Below are 18,888 nucleotides of genomic sequence, written 5' to 3' on the forward strand. Positions count from 1 at the left end.
CAATGAAAGCACGTAAAACTTCGTTCATTAATCTCATGAAAGTACTAGGTGCATTAGTTAACCCAAAAGGCATGACTAACCACTCATATAATCCAAACTTAGTTTTAAATGCTGTTTTCCATTCATCTCCCAATTTCATACGAATTTGATGGTAGCCACCACGCAAATCAACTTTGGAGAATATTGTAGAGCCACTCAATTCATCAAGCATATCATCTAGCCTAGGAATAGGATGACGATAACGAATAGTAATATTATTAATGCCTCTACAATCAACACACATACGTGATGTACCATCCTTTTTCGGCACTAGAATAATAGGAACAGCACAAGGACTAAGGGATTCGCGTATATAACCTTTGTCGAGAAGCTCTTGTACTTGACGCATAATCTCCTTCGTCTCCTCTGGATTGGTACGGTATGGTGCACGGTTTGGCAGTGAAGCACCGGGAATTAAGTCAATCTGATGCTCAATCCCTCGAATAGGCGGTAATCCCGGTGGCACGTCTTGTGGAAAAACGTCAGCGAACTCCTGCAAAATGTTAGTGACAGCAGGAGGCAAACTTTTAACTAAACAAATCCCAAAGTCTAAACGATGCCCTAAGGGCTGTATATATGGAGGAAGAGGGGGGAATTTCGTGGCCCTTGGTGGAGGGGTCCGAAATCAACCCTATATCTTGTTTCCCCACACATACGGACTCTAAAAATAGCCTATACTTATGTATTTCGAAATTACATGGGCCTGGCCCAATAATAAGGTGACGCAGCACCTAAAATAGCCTCGGGACGAAATTTATGAAGTGGCATCTTGTATATTTCGTCCAAGGCTTCATGCACCCATTATGGTGGCTTCAAAGTCCTGAAATCATCACTTGTAACTCCGTTCTTGTTCCCCTTGCGCATGCCATCATCTCCATGCTTGTTCTTGCTCCAATGTTCATCCTTCTCCAAGCTAGGCCCTTCATTTGTAAGCAAAACAAATGTATCCAATTTAGACAGCATCATATTCTCATGAACATTAGAATCATTACCAAGAAACGAAAGTACCTGGTAATTTAGTTGGCGTGCACGAGCTCTAGTAATTGGTCCAGTATGTATAGCAGCAGGGGCTGTGGGTGTAACAATTGTATTGATGTCCTCATCATCCTCCCCTTCTTGAAATGAAGTCGTCCTCGACGGAAGTTCATCTTCCTCACCCAAATAAGGTTTCAAATCTGCAATGTTAAAAGTGGGACTAACCCCAAAATCTGCAGGCAGCTCAAGTTTATATGCATTATCATTTATTTTCTCTAACACCTTAAAGGGACCATCAGCACGTGGCATTAACTTTGATTTGCGCAAATCAGGAAATCTATCCTTACGCAAATGTAACCAAACAAGATCTCCAGGTGCAAACACAACATGTTTTCTACCCTTATCTCCAGCAAGTTTATATTTAGCATTCATGCACTCAATGTTTTCCTTCTTTACAATTATGCATTACATCTTTAAAATCAGCATCATGCACATATTGATCTTTGATGGTCTCCAAACCAAATATTTTGAAGTCAAGTTGTGAAAGCATAGTATAGCGACGAGACAAAGCATCAGCAATAACATTTTCTTTTCCCTTCTTGTGTTTAATGACATAAGGGAAAGTCTCAATGAATTCAACCCATTTAGCATGTCTACGATTCAGTTTAGCTTGACTTTTAATATGTTTCAATGATTCATGATCAGAATGTATAACAAATTCTTTGGGCCATAAATAATGTTGCCATGTTTCTAAAGTCCGAACAAGAGCATATAATTCTTTATCATAAGTAGAATAATTCAGACTAGGCCCACTCAATTTTTCAGAAAAGTATGCAACAGGTTTGCCATCTTGTAATAACACACCTCCTAATCCAATTCCACTAGCATCACATTCAAGCTCAAAAGTCTTATTAAAATCAGGAAGTTGGAGTAAAGGAGCATGTGTCAACTTATCTTTCAATACCGTGAAAGCTTCTTCCTGTGCGGTACCCCAAACAAAAGGCACATCCTTCTTTGTAAGCTCGTTGAGAGGTGCAGCAATGGTGCTGAAATCTCTCACAAAACGCCTATAGAAACCAGCGAGGCCAAGGAAACTCCTCACTTGTGTGACCTGCACACTCAAAACACGTTGAGCAACTAAACATTCATACCTGTCAGTATCTTCAGGAGCCATGTATTGCGTCTCATGATTAGAATCGTCTCCACCGTGTTCTTCACGTGTAATAAGAGCCAAAGTCTCCTCATCATAGTCACTAGCGGACTCATACCCACCATCCTCAGTAACAATCATCACACGCTTAGATGGGCATTCTCTCGCATAATGACCTCCACCCTTGCAACGTCGACAAATAATATCATGTGTTTGCCCTGTTGATGCCATGGATGAAGAAGAGCTCTTTCCAGGCCCAGAAGGTGTGCTCTTGGCAGATAGTGGTGATTGTGCCTGCTTTATTGTATCACGGTTGGAGGTGGCAGCCGACGAAGGCGCCGGTGTAGCAGAACGTGTGGAAGTAGATGATGCACGTGGTGTCCATGATGAAGGTCGACCTGCAGAAAAGTTAGTCCGCGCCAATGCTTGTCGATCCTGCACTTCACGTTCAGCTTTACAAGCAAGATGGAATAAACGAGTGATATTAGTATACTCCTTATACTCTAGAATCGTCTGAATCTCTCTATTTAATCCACCCATAAAACATGCAAGCATAGCTTCATTCTCCTCAACAATACCACATCTAATCATGCCAGTTTGTAATTCCTGATAATATTCTTCTACAGAATTTTTTCCCTGTCTTAAGCGCTGCAATTTTTGAAGTAATTCACGTTGATAATATGGTGGAACCCAACGAATACGCATAGTAGTTTTCAAAGCAGCCCAAGTAGCCGGAATAGGATATAATCTACAATGCTCAGACCACCAAACACATGCAAAACTAGTGAATGCACAAACAGCAGCAGGAACACGTCTCTCCTCGGGATATTGTAAACATGTAAATCGTTGTTCAGTTTCTAACTCCCAAGTAAGATATATATCAGGAACATATCTACCCTCAAATGGTGGAATATTCAATTTTAGTTTAGGGAGATGGTCATGATCTCGTACCTGAGAGTGAGCCCTAGCATTGCCATTATTTGCATGTGGACGACCTGGTGGTTGCTGTGCTGGTGGTGGCACGTAGTTCTGATTTTGATCAACCTCATCCTCATAATCTCCCACATAATCATCCTCCTCCACATCAGCAGTAGGAGCCACAGAAGTATCAACAGCAGCACCAGCAGTTTGGCCCGACTGAAGAGGGACACGGCTCGCTCGGCGGAGGGCTATTTCCCGACATGGAGGTAGTCGATGTTGTTGCTGTTGTTGCAGAGGTGCGGCAGGAGCAGCCGGTGGTGGTGGTGGAAAACGCGAAAGCAATTCAGCAAACTTGTTATCGAGCTTTGTTTCAAACGTCTTCTCCATGCCATCTATCTTCTCCATGGCCTCTTCAAATCTGTTTATCACATCTTGCACCTGTCCACTCATCATTTGCTAAAACGTATCATGAAGCTCCTTGTTCGTCAAGTTCTCCCAGTCAGTCTCGTCGACTTGTGATCCTGGCATGGTTAGCAGCAATAGAAACACACAAGAATATGATCCTATAGACTACTAACAAGTGGTGGTGGTGGCGGGTGTCACAAATCCGTCAAGCAAATCTCAAATTCTTACCAGTTCTTACCCAGCAGCAGGCGGTGATCGGCAACCGTTGTAGTCAAAACTCTCAAAAGCTTGGATAGAGCGATTGCCAGGGAGAGTCAAACGCACGACGTAGATGTATGTGGAGCTGGGAAGGCTTATAGTATGGTAGCAAAAAGGGTCAGCAATAATCAATTCAGAGATGCAAAGTTGAATAAACGCTCAACGACGGTACTGTGCTGGTCCTAGGCTAGACCGTGCTAGAGACGCGAGCCTAGAACACTAACAAAATCACGGCGCTGCACGTAGATAAGGGAAAAGCACACTCTGGAACTCTTTTTTTTGCTCTTTTTTTTGCGCTCCTCTTTTTTTTGCGAAAAATCACTATAATGGCGAGTGTCTCAAAACTCTTCCCTCGTCAAACTGATAGGATGGGCACGAAATTTTTTTCACTTTTTTTTCCTGAAATCAGGGCAGCGACGACGAAAAAGTGCAAAAAAAAATCACTATGATGGCACGTGGCTCAAAAGACTCAGAAAAGCCTAAAAATAGGATAGGGGAAAAAAATTTGCCCGTGAAAATTTTGGCCTAAAAACTGCACGGGGGTCTCCAGACTCTTTTTTTGTTTTTTTTCCCGAGACCTACGCAGGCAAGGAAAGACGAAACGGAATTTAGATTGATCTCAAGAACAAACCTAATATGAGAAGAACTCGGATTGGTGGTGGATATATGGTTGTGGTATATGGCAGCGGTGGTGGTATATGGTAGCGGTGCTGGTATATGGATACAGATTGGTGGTGGTATATGGATACGGATTGGTGGTGGTATATGGATATGGATTCAGAGCGGTGGCGGATAAGCAAAAGTGGTAGATGGGCGATGATGATGGTGCGGCGGCGGCGTGACAACTTATGACCAGAACTCGAAACTCCAAAAGACTAGACTCTAAGACCATCAACTTGACACGACGATGCAACCGCAAATTCAACAAAGCAAAAACCCTAAAAAGACTATGCAAAGGCTCAGATTGGTTCGGATATGATGAACTAACCCTAATTTTTTTTCTGGCTTTTTCCTGGACTGTAGGTATGAATAACAGACTCGATCTAATCTATGAAAAACTGTAAAATCTCATCGAGCAACCTGGAAATCTGATACCACTTGATAGAGGCTAAGGTGTCCTGATGTTTCGATGAGATGGTGGCTATCGTTTTCTGTGGGAGTCGACCTTGACGATCCGACTACGAACGTGCGAGACGTCGCGCCTTAGCAATCGCTAAACCAACTTCCGAGGGTTATTGACCACGCCGGAGCACGATCAACCTGACCACGAGGGTCTGTTTCCTGCGAGCAAACGAAGAACAAGGAAGAAACTGAGATTGCAATCGGGATATTGCGAATATAAGATGAAAGCTTTATTGATCAAGGTGGGGTTTTGTGACGTCTTGGTCTGGTTGTTGGACACAAACGAAGTACGCGAAGTTGCAGCTATGGCGAACTTTTAATCTAAACAAAACCCAAAGTCTAAACGACGCCCTAAGGGCTGTATATATGGAGGAAGAGGGGGGAATTTCGTGGCCCTTGAGGGTGGGGTCCGAAACCAACCCTAACTCTTGTTTCCCCGCACATACGGACTTTAAAAATAGCCTATACTTAAGTATTTCGAAATTACATGGGCCTGGCCCATTAATAAGGTGACGCAGCACCTAGAATAGCCTATGGACAAATATTATGAAGTGGCATCTTGTATATTTCGACCAAGGCTTCATGCACTCCTTATGGCGGCTTCAAAGTCCTGAAATCATCACTTGTAACTCCGTTCTTGATCCCCTTGCGCATGCCATCAACTCCATGCGTGTTCTTGCTCCAATGTTCATCCTTCTCCAAGCTAGGCCCTTCATTTGTAAGCAAAACAAATGTATCCAATTTAGGCAGCATCATAATCTCATGAACATTAGAATCATTACCAAGAAACGAAAGTACCTGGCTATTTAATTGGCGTGCGCGAGCTCTAGTAATTGGTCCAGTATATGTAATAGTAGGGGCTGTGGGTGTAACAATGGTATTGATGTCCTCATCACGGCCCGTTACTAGCCTTTTCCGCTTCTGGGCAAATTCAGCTCGTGGTTACAATCGGCTCGTTTGCGGCCCGTTAATCCGTTGGGCCGTTTTCATAGCATCATAAAAATAGCCGATTAATGACAACCCATTATTGTCGGCCCATGAACGGACGATTCCAAATCTAGCCCGTCACTGGTGCGCGTTGGTCCTAAACAAGCGGTTTTTAACCCCTTTCCGCGATGGCAGTTGGAACCATCTCCAAGTGAGTGTGTGCGATAGGGTGTCATTCCCACATGACCCAGAAATCGTCGGTGATAGGCCCTCCTAGGACCCAGGCTGGGGCCGTGTGCGATCGGGCGAGGCATCGAAACCCAATCATTTCCGTAGGTATGTACATCCCACATGGTGAATCCCAGAAATCATTTCCATAGGTATGTACGTCCCACACGGTAAATCCCAGAAGTCATTTCCGTAGGTATGTAAATCCCACACGGTGAATCCCAGAAAATCATTTTCGTTCATATGTATATCACACACAGTTAATCCAAGGAATACGTTTCCGTTCTTATGTACATCCCACACAGTCAATCCAGGGAAAACGTTTCCATTCGGACGTAAATCCCACACAATTTTATGTGTAGGCTCGTGTGTGAAAGGTGTAACTATCACACACGGTCTTCCTTGGTTAACTGTTTGCTTTTATCAACTATATCACACACGATTTGATGCAGAAAACTGTGTGGCATTGGGCTATCCATCGCAAGCGCTTTTACTGCTAGAACCGTTTGCAAAGGTCCAAGACACATTTAGCAGGTTTATTAGTTTACAATTAATAATTCCAGTATTACGCAAATTCACATTTCATATCGAACAGCTGTTTGCCAATTTCATATCAGGCACATAAATATATTATAACATCACAGTACGGTAGCTACATGAAAATAGCACAGTACAACATATAGCTAGTTCAACTTCATAAGAACAATATATTCATTTCCCGATGTAGGGTGGAACCGTAGTGGCCGATCTTTCACGAAAGAAGCGGATCCCGCGAAGAACACGAAGAACAAGAGGAGGGAAACGAGGGGAAAATCACGAGGGGAACACAAGAGAACACTCAAACCAACAAGAATGATCACACATGCGCTAGATCCATGAACACAAAGAGAGATACAAGATCCAAAGTCAACAACGGATGATACAAGAGGTAACGGTCTTCTCCGTGAGGAGGTCTTGATGGGGCCACCCAAGAGGGGGTCTTGATGATCTTGTTCGCAAGGAGGTCTTGAATCCAAAGGGATCTTCTCCGTAGAGGCCGCGATCTCTCTCGTGGAGTAGATCCGATGTGGATGAGCAATGCTCTATCTCTAAAATGAGCTAAAACAATGCTAACCCTAACTAGAAGGAGGTGGAGGAGTACATATAGTGTAGAGCCACGAAGGGGTAAGTGAGGAGGGGATACATGGGCCTTTGGACCGGTTAGGAACGCGCAAGTGCTGGACGTCCGGGCTGGGGGCCAGATGTCCGGGGTCGTGGCCGGATGTCCATGCTGAAGTGGAGGTTCAGCTGCTCTCTGGATACATTGGTGCCAGATTTTCGGGGGAGATGCCGGATGTTCGGGCTGTCGGGAGGCGCCGGATGTCTGGGGTTGGCGTCGGTTGTCCGGCCACTGAGGCTTGTTTGGCCGACTGTTGGTGAAGCATTTGGGCGGCTGCACAGGCGCCGAATGTCCAGCCTCTGTCCCGTATGTCCGACCGTTGTAGCTTCAGCAGCTTCGTCTTCTTCCGTCATCGCTTCCAGGCTTCCCTCATGGATGGTGTCGTTGTTCCTTGGTGCTTGCACTCCTCCTCGTCGTCCGTAGTGTCCCGACAATACCTTTGTGTATGTGAAGTAGATTTCGCACATGTCACCCGCCGAATGGACTCTTGACATGGTGATGTCCGTAGGATGCTCCGCATCATCTCCCCTCCCTTGGGAAAGATCCGACCTCGGATCGAATACCAAATCACCATGGGAAAGAGATGGCTTCTCCGTGTAGAAGTGGACGTTCACCAAGTACTCGTCGTCTTGAAGCTCGAAATGGGCACTCTCCAATGTCGCACCGTCTAGTGATTCCTTCAAAAGGAGCAAGGACAACAAACACTTAGAAAAACAAATGTGGTTAGCGTTTGTGCAAAACCAAGCATTCAAGAGGTTATGCACCAAACAAGTGTCATCATCATGCAAAGCATATGGTGTGACAAAGGATTGTGACATGGCATATAAGCACGTAAATTGAGCACAAGCAAAGATATCATGGGGACAAGCATGTAAATGTGAGGTAGTGATGCAAATATGTTGGATAAGTGAATAAGCATCTACCTCAAGATCATAGCAAACATGGGCAAAGCGCTCAATGAAAGGTCTATGGTAGGCATAGGAATCATTCACAACACCAAAAGAAATGAAGTGTCTAAACACATGGGTCAAGTGCAAGACAATCCAAGCATAATGTGCATAGGTTGTAGTGAATATAGTGTGGCACTCAACACAATAGAAAGAGAAATTGTTCATCATGTGTGAGGCAATCAAGGCAAACATGTAGCAATCAATGAGACATGGCATATGTGAAGAAATGATATTGTTGCAACCAAGCATGTGATAGGAGCAAATAATCCAAGAATTGGATGCAACACACAAGGCATAAATATCATGATGCATGGAACGGTGAAAATGACAAGTTGAAACAAGACCTCTAACATGTGTGCAATCAAGTCTCATGGTGCAAGCAACACAAGTAGTATGATCCGCAATATCCATGCTCATGGTTTGGGGGTTCTCAAAAGAGAAGGATATCACCTTCAAAGCATGTCCTTGTGCGTCCTTCACAATGCCGAAGCACAAGCAAGTATGATGTAGAAGCTCCATGGTAGAAGGTGGTTCGCTCTCAAGAGCTCGAATTGTCAACTCACGTGACATGGAAGTTGACACAAGTTTCCTACACAAGCACAAAACAAAGCAAAGAATGTATGCGCATGGTAGATAAACACATCATCCATCATGATGGTTCTCTTCTCTTGCACATAACCATTAGAAGCACAAGTGCATGAATAATATGATGCAACAATGGATATATTCATGGCACTAGGTATATGATGCAAAGAGGTAAGACAAGCATGCTTCACAAGGAATATGTCAAAATCTCCAAATAGATGTGAGAATGCTATGGGGGCAATCTCATGAGCAAGGCGAAATGCATCGTTGCACTCAATCCATGGCAAATCATCTAGCATGAGAGAGGCAACATATGGAGATATATGACAAGAATCAATAACAATCATGTGCAAAGCATGTAGATGGTTGTCATCAACCACATGAAGCGAGCAAGTTTGAGTCATCGGAGATGCAACATAAGCAATCATAGTAATCAAGTTGTGCAAGCTAGTAGTGTGAAGATGCAACATACTAGAGGAAATCATGGCAATCATGTCATGTGAGCAAATAATAGGCATAGGCAATGCACATGACATATCGCAAGCACAAACACAAAGCAAGATCATAGTATCATCAGAGGCATGGGGCACAAAGCAAACATGGCAATAACAAGCAATATCTCCACCAAGGTTGCAAATACACATACAAGTATGAGAATCAATCATCATGTGTAATGCAAAGCATGGGTCACGAATGCATGGCAAAGGCATAGTAATGAACATATCATGCAAAATGAACATGGCAAGATGGGCATAGAATATGTAATGGACAATAACCCATAGCCAAGGGAGGGCCATGTAGAAGAAATGTGCGAAGTCTTTGCGTGAAGAGAGCGGTGGGAAAGACAATCCATGGGATCCCAAGCTATCGTTGCTCTCTAGAGCTCGTTTTGTCAACTCGTGGGATTGCGAGGTTGACAAGTATTCATGGGTACCTACACAAAAGAAACACAAACAAAAGAAATTGTGTGTGTGGTAAATGTACACATCATCCATCATGATGTGTATGTGCATGTGTGAGTTAGGACAAGATAAGCATCGCTCAAAGAAATTTGATGCATGGTATAAGAACATGCCATCCATCATGAAAGAATAGCTATTGTGTATAGCACGATGGGGATGCAAATTGAGCACATAAGTATTGGGATCATGCAATGAATTGGATGGATCAAAATCTCCTAAAATGTATGAGGAAACTATGGGTGTCTCCTCATGAGCAATATAGGAAACATCATATGGAGAAAATGGACAACATCCAAAATAATGCATATCCGAAGCTAGGTGGTCATGGCATGGCATATGCGATAAAGGATGCAAAGGGAGCATATCAATATCATCACAAGAAAAACAAATGCCGATAACCATGGGATTGTCATCTATGCCATAAGTGCAAATTGGGTTAATCTTAATGGCATATGCATAGTCACTATGAAGAGATTGCAAATATGACATGTGGTCGATCTCATGCATAGCATATGACAAGTCAAGCGGATTGGCAAACATGATGTGACCAAGAGAATTAGCACAAGAAATCCTATGTAACATGGCATCACAACTAATAGACTCCACATGGCAATCATCATACTCATCATAAATGGGTAAATCATCGCATGGGGAAGTCACACTAGTATGAAGCATGGAAATAGGTTGATCAACATCATGCAAGCAATCAATGTCATGATAGTCCACTAGTGGGACAAGAGCATCTGATAGAGGCAAAGGTGTCCCGTCTTTCGATGAGATGATGGATATCGCTTTGGTGGAAGTCGACTTTGACGATCCGACTACGAACGTGCGAAGACGTCGCGCCTTAGCAATCGCTAAACCAACTCCGAGAGGTTATTGACCACGCCGGAGCACGATCAACCTGACCACGAGGGTCTGTTTCCTGCGAGCAAATGAAGAACAAGCAAGAAACTAAGATTGCAATCTGGATATTGCGAATATAAGATGAAAGCTTTATTGATCAAGGTGGGGTTCTGTGACGCCTTTGTCTGGTCGTTGAACACAAACGAAGTACGCGAAGTTGCAGCTATGGCGAACTTTTAATCTAAACAAAACCCAAAGTCTAAACGATGCCCTAAGGGCTGTATATATGGAGGAAGAGGGGGGAATTTCGTGGCCCTTGGTGGAGGGGTCCGAAATCAACCCTATCTCTTGTTTCCCCACACATACGGACTCTAAAAATAGCCTATACTTATGTATTTCGAAATTACATGGGCCTGGCCCAATAATAAGGTGACGCAGCACCTAAAATAGCCTCGGGACGAAATTTATGAAGTGGCATCTTATATATTTCGTCCAAGGCTTCATGCACCCATTATGGTGGCTTCAAAGTCCTGAAATCATCACTTGTAACTCCGTTCTTGTTCCCCTTGCGCATGCCATCATCTCCATGCTTGATCTTGCTCCAATGTTCATCCTTCTCCAAGCTAGGCCCTTCATTTGTAAGCAAAACAAATGTATCCAATTTAGGCAGCATCATATTCTCATGAACATTAGAATCATTACCAAGAAACGAAAGTACCTGGTAATTTAGTTGGCGTGCACGAGCTCTAGTAATTGGTCCAGTATGTATAGCAGCAGGGGCTGTGGGTGTAACAATTGTATTGATGTCCTCATCAGCATCACCTTCACCTATGTTACCTTTGTCATTCCACTCATGTGGTGTAGGTGAGGTGGGTAAGACCGAATGGTGGCCAAGATCGTCATTGTGATAGAACCATGTGGGGCGTGCATCATATTCTACCATGGTCATCGTCTTGTCCAAAGGTAGGACGTAGTTGTCGCGGATCGGCGCACCATCATATATGGGACCTAGCACCAAATGAGAAGACACAATAGAGGTAGAGGTCAAGTCGTTAGTGTTGAAAGTGGCCTCACATGACCTATCAACTATCTCACTCTCTCTGTGTGGTGGTTCACTCACTCCCTCATGGTAGGTGCACTCAATGTCACATATAGTGGAGTCACTCATCTCACTCAAGTGGTGGGGGTTGTGTCTCTCCTCACATGGGAATTGTGGCAACACATCATATTTCGGGCTAGTGGTGAAGTCACGCCCACTCTCAATATGGTGGCACAAGTCACTCAAGTTATCATACGTCGCCGTGATCGAAGGGAAAATCCCATGCTCAACCATCTCGTTGTTGTCGCCGTGGATGAAGGCCGAAGATGGCACATCATCACTCTCACCTCCTAAGATAGAAGCATCATCCTTGCTCACCACCTTGTCGCTCGCCTCCAAAGCTTGGTCCTTGAGGGTCTCCGTAGTCGTACTCGTCGCCGCATCGTCTTGAAAAAGAGTCATGGAGGACTCAGCATCATCAATGCCACAAAGAGGGATGGTAGTCAAGTCGAACTTGGGAGCATCGTCTTGGAGCTCATCGAGCTTGGACATCTTGGTGGTACTATCCTCATGCTCGCCTTCTTTGAGTTTGGTCTTCGAGAAGTGTGCTTGGGGTCGAGAAGCCTTGGCCTTCATGAGTTCTTGTTCCGCCTTGAGAGCACCAATGTAGTTGTGTAATCCCATCATGAAGTGGAACTTCATCGAAATGGGGTCGTCCACGCGGGCTCGTCGCAAGGCAATCTTCATCTCCTTGAAGTACTCATCGATGGACTTGGATCCTTGGATGGTGTTCTCCAATTGGCGTTGAAGTTGTTCCGTGTAGGTTGGGGGCACGAACTCTTGCCGCAAAGCTCTTTTCATCTTGGGCCAACTCATGTCGTAGCTCTCCGAAGGTGTGTGAAGCCACCATGTGGACGCGTAGTCGTGGAAGTTCGTTGTGGCGCACTTCACTTGATCTTCGGGAGGAACTTGATGTAGCTGGAGGTAGTCGTCCATTAGGCGCTCCCACTCGAGATACTCCTCGGGTTCTTAAGTCCCATAGAAAGGAATCTTGTGGTCGGTGTCGAGGTCGTAGTAGCTCGTGGAAGTTGCGGACTTGAGCTTGGGGAGCTTCTCTTGAGGTGCTTGTGGGCGAAGATGCCATATGTCCGTAGGCGAAGATGCCTTGAAGTCGCTTGGCGAAGATGCCAAGGGCGATTGGGAAGTTGTTGAGTGGTTGTTGGTGTTGAGATCTTGACCTTCACGTTAATGGTGGTGATGGTGTCGATGCCGATGTGACCTTGCCGGAGATGGTAGCTCGGAGGCATGTGCTCTTGAGCGTCTTCTCGAAGATGAGGAAGATCGCTTGAATGACTTGATGAGGGCTTTGATCTCCTCCATTTGAGCTTGCATCTTGGCGTCGTTGGAGTTGTTCGTGGCATCGAACTCGTCGTTGTTGTTGTAGACCGAAGATGAAATGCCTTGCCTATCCATCACAATACTCGAGCAAATATGAGTGGAGAAAGGAGAAGAACTATACCAAATGTACCTTGACCGATGTTGAAGATGGATCAATGATCACTCAATGATGTAACAAGGAAATAGCATAATTGGTACCAATTCTTGTCGGTTTCTCACACCTACACAAATAAGGCTTATGGTGGAGCTCGATGAGGATAGTGGCACAAAAAATTTGATGCAAAATGTTAGCAAGAGTCAATAATGTTGAAAGAGATTCACAAATTCGCAAGTGAAACAAGTAGACCAATAGCAATATGTGGCACACGGAAAGGCACACACGGATAGATAAATGGGGTCGTGCAACCAAGGAATGAGCACAAAATGTGGAATCCATGGAAAATGCTCGTGTTGCACAACTTAAGAGAGACACTAGCACGATTGCTCAGTAGGCGGATAGGACACTTGTGCACAACCTATAAGATGCAAAATGGATAACTTTCTATCCCAAGTATGCTATGTATGTATGGTGTTCCGGTGGTATGATCCAAGATGATCGGATATGACAATCTTATGCAATGTGGTATGATGCTATGGCACTTGCTTACAAGCTCTTTGTTCACTCTTTTTATTTGCTTAAATGCTTATTCTCTTTTGTTTGTATATGGCCACTTTGCGAAATGCACAAACCAAGATAGCGATTGTGTATATGCGGGAACAAACTTGAGGCACATGAGATGGTATGATACCAATATGATATGGTATCTATGCAATGTATGGTGTAGATCACTAATGTGCACAAGTAACATTGCCGGCAATACTCAAATGGCTAGTCTCGATAGGCAAGTGACGCAAAATGGGCTAGGGGTCATCAATGCAATGGCAAGGGAATATACAATGGAGGGATACCATGATACCAAGATGATATGGAGGTTACCGTCCGTGTCGACGATGAGTGGCGGTGATCTTGATGGAGATACCAAGATGATGGAGACTCGTCCCTAAGTAGCCAAAACACCTTAGGAAACAGAAAAACCGTGAACTAATGTCAAATGTCAAATGGTGGTAGCGGGAATGCAGTGGTGGTTTTGTGGAAGTGCAATGATGGGTTATACTAGTAGGCAATGCGGGAGTGGAGGGTAAGGTTGGCTATACACGATGTCAGAGTTGGAAGTACGGTCCCTAAGTAGCCTAAACACCTTAGGAGACTCGAATCACTCCTCAATAGAGACGCTAGCATGATTTCTCAATAGGCGGATACGACACTTGTGCACAACCTATAGGAGACAACAATGCAACGACTTCTATCCCAAGTATGCTATGTATATGATGTTCCGATGGTATGATCCAAGATGATCGGATATGACAATCTTATATGCAATGTGGTATGATGCTATGGCACTTGCTTACACGCTTCTTTACTATTTCTCTTTTGCTTAAAAGCTTTATTATTATTATTTGTATATGGCCACTTTGCGAAATGCACAAACCAAGATAGCAATTGGGTATATACGGGAACAATCTTGTGACACAAGGGATGATATGATACCAATATGATATGGTATATATGCAATGTATGGTGTAGATCACTAATGTGCACAAGTAACGTTGCCGATAATACTCAAATGGCTAGTCTCGATAGGCAAGTGACGCAAAATGGGCTAGGGGTTATCAATGCAATGGCAAGGGGAATATACAATGGATGGATACCACGATACCAAGATGATATGGAGGTTACTGTCTATGTTGATGATGAGTGGCGGTGATCTTGATGGAGATACCAAGATGATGGAGACTCGTCCCTAAGTAGCTGAAACACCTTACGAAACGGAAAAGCCGCGAACTCACAATCTCAAATGTCAAATGGTGGTAGCGGGATGCGATGGTGGTTGCAGACGCTCATTGGGATTGCAGAAATGCAATGATGGGTTTTGCGAGTAGGCAATGCGGAAGTGGAGGGTAAGGTGGTGGACTATACATGGTGTCAGAGTTGGAAGCACGGTCCCTAAGTAGCCTAAACACCTTAGGAGACACAACTCACAACACTAACAAAATAGGGTTAAGTTGGGATGGTGGAAGTGTATGGTGGGCAAGCCTATGTGGGAGTTATAGTGGTGGTGGTGGTTGATGAAGAAGCAATCGTCCCTAAGTAGCCTAAACACCTTAGGAGACTCGAATCACTACTCAAGCAACCACAAATGCTATAAGGACCAAAATTGGTTAGGTTGCGGAAGTCGGTGGTGGTTATGCGGAGGTTGTGGTGGAAGCCCTAGGCAAAGATGCCAAAGTTCCAAAAATTTGATGGAGTCAAATGGTCATGGTAGTATTTTTATGGGAAGGGTGATGTCCAGAGATTTTCTACGAGCTAAAGAATGTGAAAATCGGACGCCAGATGAATTAGTTATGGACAAAACAGTGAAACGGGGGTGGCTGAGATGTCAGGGGCCGGACATCCGGGCTCGGGGCCGGAAATCCGGGACCTAATGTCCAGAACCGAGCAGATCTGGTGCTCCAGGAGCCGGATGTCTGGCCCGATGGCCCGGATGTCCGGCCCGACGAATCCAGATCTCGTTAGGGGTGGAAATTTTCGAATTGGGGGCGGAAATTGATGATTCCAAGGGCAAAATTTGATGGATTTTGTGGATGGAAAGTGGGCAAAATTGGGGATATGCTAGATCCACTCGAAACCAAGCAATTCCATGGATCAAAATCAACAAAACTTCGTCAAACCAACAAATCACAAAAAAATTTGGGTCTATTTTTGGTGGGGATTTTTTGAATTTAAGACGAAATCAAACAAAAGAAGGCTAGAAAACAAGGGGGGAGGCTCCGAAATTGTGATCAACGAGGCTCATGATATCAAGATGATGTAGGGTGGAACCCTAGTGGCCGATCTTTCACGAAAGGAGCGGATCCCGCGAAGAACATGAAGAACACGATGAGCAAGGGGAACACAAGAGAACACTCAAACCAACAAGAATGATCACACATGCGCTAGATCCATGAACACAAAGAGAGATACAAGATCCAAAGTCAATAACGGACGATACAAGAGGTAACGGTCTTCTCCGTGAGGAGGTCTTGATGGGGCCGCCCAAGAGGGGGTCTTGATGATCTTCTCCGCAAGGAGGTCTTGAATCAAAAGGGATCTTCTCCGTAGAGGCCACGGTCTCTCTCGTGGAGTAGATCCGATGTGGATGAGCAATGCTCTATCTCTAAAATGAGCTAAACCAATGCTAACCCTAACTAGAAGGAGGTGGAGGAGTATATATAGGCTAGAGCCACGAAGGGGTAAGTGAGGAGGGGATACATGGGCCTTTGGCCCGGTTAGGAACGCGCAGGTGCCGGACGTCCGGGCTGGGGCCGGATGTCTGGGGCTTCGGGACGAGCTAGATGTCCGGGGTCGCGACCGCTTGTCCAGGCTAAAGTGGAGGTTCAGCTGCTCTCTGAATATGTCGGTGCCGGATTTCCAGGGGAGATGTCGGATGTCCGGGCTGTCGGGAGGCGCCGGATGTCTGGGGTTGGCGTCGGATGTCCGGTCGCTGAGGCTTGTTTGGCCGACTGTTGGTGCAGCAGTTGGGCGGCTGCACAGGCCGCGGATGTCCGGCCTCTGGCCCGGATGTCTGGCCGCTGTAACTTCAGTAGCTCCGTCTTCTTCCGTCGTCGCTTCCAGGCTTCCCTCATGGATGGTGTAGTTGTTCCTTGGCGCTTGCACTCCTCCTCGTTGTCCGTAGTGTCCCGACAATACCTTTGTGTATGTGAAGTAGATGTCACACGTGTCACCCGCCGAACGGACTCTTGACATGGTGATGTCCATAGGATGCTCCGCATCATTTCCCTAATCGAGATCATCTAGGCTCGTCTTATCCACCTCTTCTTTCAGTTCAGTAAGAACCCGTTTTGCATGGGCCAACTGGGAAAGTGCCTCCTCCTTCGTGAACACCATCTTAGCAAAGTCTGATTTAAAAAATCGGAGCTCATTCTCCACCTTCAACTTTTTATCCCGCATCTTGAAATATGCTTTAGTGTTGACAAGACTTTCTGTAAGCCTATGTGCGTTCACTTCCTCATACATGCTCCAAAGCTTCGTTAGGCACATCTTCAAAGACTCTGGCTACTCTTGATCAACCCACTCCAAGTAAGAACACTTTCGTTCATCCTATAATATTTAAAACTAGATCAGTAACAATTGTAGGAGAAATGGGTTTATAGCAACATAGAAAATCACCAATGCTTATTTTGAAAAACTAAAGAAACATGTTAATTATGACATATCTTCTCAAAAAGATCAATGTGCAAATGAAATAATTGGTACTGAGACAAGAACCAAATTCTGGAACATCAGAAGCTATAATTAACTACAACGACGCTACAAGTTCTTACTCATGTACAACAAATAACAAATTGAACATTTTATGAGGAAGGTAAATATAACTGCAACAACATAGCGACAGTGTTTGGATGACAACAAAGTGATACTAACAGGTGTGTACATGCACAAATTTAGTAACATAGAACTAATAGCACTAAGGCCGTCCACTATGTATGCCAAAACTGGTGTAAAGACAACTGTTGCTACATCTCGCATCGGTGCCCTAAACTGGCGAGCCGATGTAGCGGGAAAAAAATCAGGGACCCGGACTCCAGAGCATGTAGTTGCTCCGATGCTCAGTTCCTTCGTGCCATAAAGATTTAGTACTTTACTGCTTGGTTGCTTGGATGTGTGGACCAAAGTTGGCGACACAAACTGCTGAAGCGGTGCCAAATAATTTTCTAATGGCACCGCTGATGAGATGGCAACAATTTAAGATACTAGGTACAAAGTGTGACACTGTCTTAGGATGCGTTTGGTTGAAGGTGTGGTATGAATGGGTTGGGACGGTGACAGTGTCTGAATCACATCTAACAAATGATTTGTAACAACAGAAGAGGGTCTAACCTTCTCTGCACATGCCAGAAACTTCGTCCCAGTGTCCACAGAATCAAACGCAAGTAGCTTCACGCATGGAGATTGATGGAGACAACGAGCAGATTGGTCTTCAGCCATCCCGCTCCATTTGTTGCCACTGATGGTCTTAGGGAGCTATAAGAGGAAGAAATGACTCAAATCGACCTCTAGGTAGAAATCCTTCATTCCAAGTCATAGCCCGAGAGGAGAGAAGAGAGGCATACCCGAGTGCTGAAGGAGTAGTTGCCGGAGGAGGAAACACTGGAGATGTCTTTGAAGAAGACCATGGTGACCCCAGCGGTAGGATGCGAGACGGCGAGAGCGAGGAAGCGGCTATAGCTTAGCAAGGAAGGAAGGAAGGAGGAAACAGGGGAAATGTGACTTGTGGTCGATGACTTGTCCTGGCAACATGCCGCCATTGGTGGACTCCACGTCCCCCCTGCTTAAGTTGACCGCGTCTTTGTCCTCGTCCTCGGCGCCGCCCTCAAGGTTGTAGTACTCGTAGTAGTGGCTGCGCCAGAGCTCGCGTTGGCACTCCACCGTCGATTCCTCGACGGACAGACTCTTCTCTACCTCGACCTTGACCACACACAACTCCTCCCCCTGGCGCTCCTCGATCTCCGCCGCCTCCTGCATCTCCAGCTCCCTCTCCGCGACCTCATGAGGAAGCGGGTGCTCCATGGCCACCGCCGCCTTTTTAGACGTGGGTTGCATGCTAGAGTCCGAGGTGGCCTGGAACATCTTGGCATGTGCATCCTCGATCTTGGCGTGGATGGCCTCGACCCGGGCCAGGGCGACATCAGCGGCACAGACAGCAGCTCGAGCGCTCTCGGCGTTTGCAGTCGTCGTTGCAGTAGAAGCTGCAGCAGTCAACTGCCGCAGACTCCCTCTCGGCGGAAGCGGCCGCGCTCAATGCGGATGCAGCGGCACTCTCGGC

This window comes from Triticum dicoccoides, chromosome 7B (assembly GCF_002162155.2).
Source record: "Triticum dicoccoides isolate Atlit2015 ecotype Zavitan chromosome 7B, WEW_v2.0, whole genome shotgun sequence".
Taxonomy (NCBI): Eukaryota; Viridiplantae; Streptophyta; class Magnoliopsida; order Poales; family Poaceae; genus Triticum; species Triticum dicoccoides.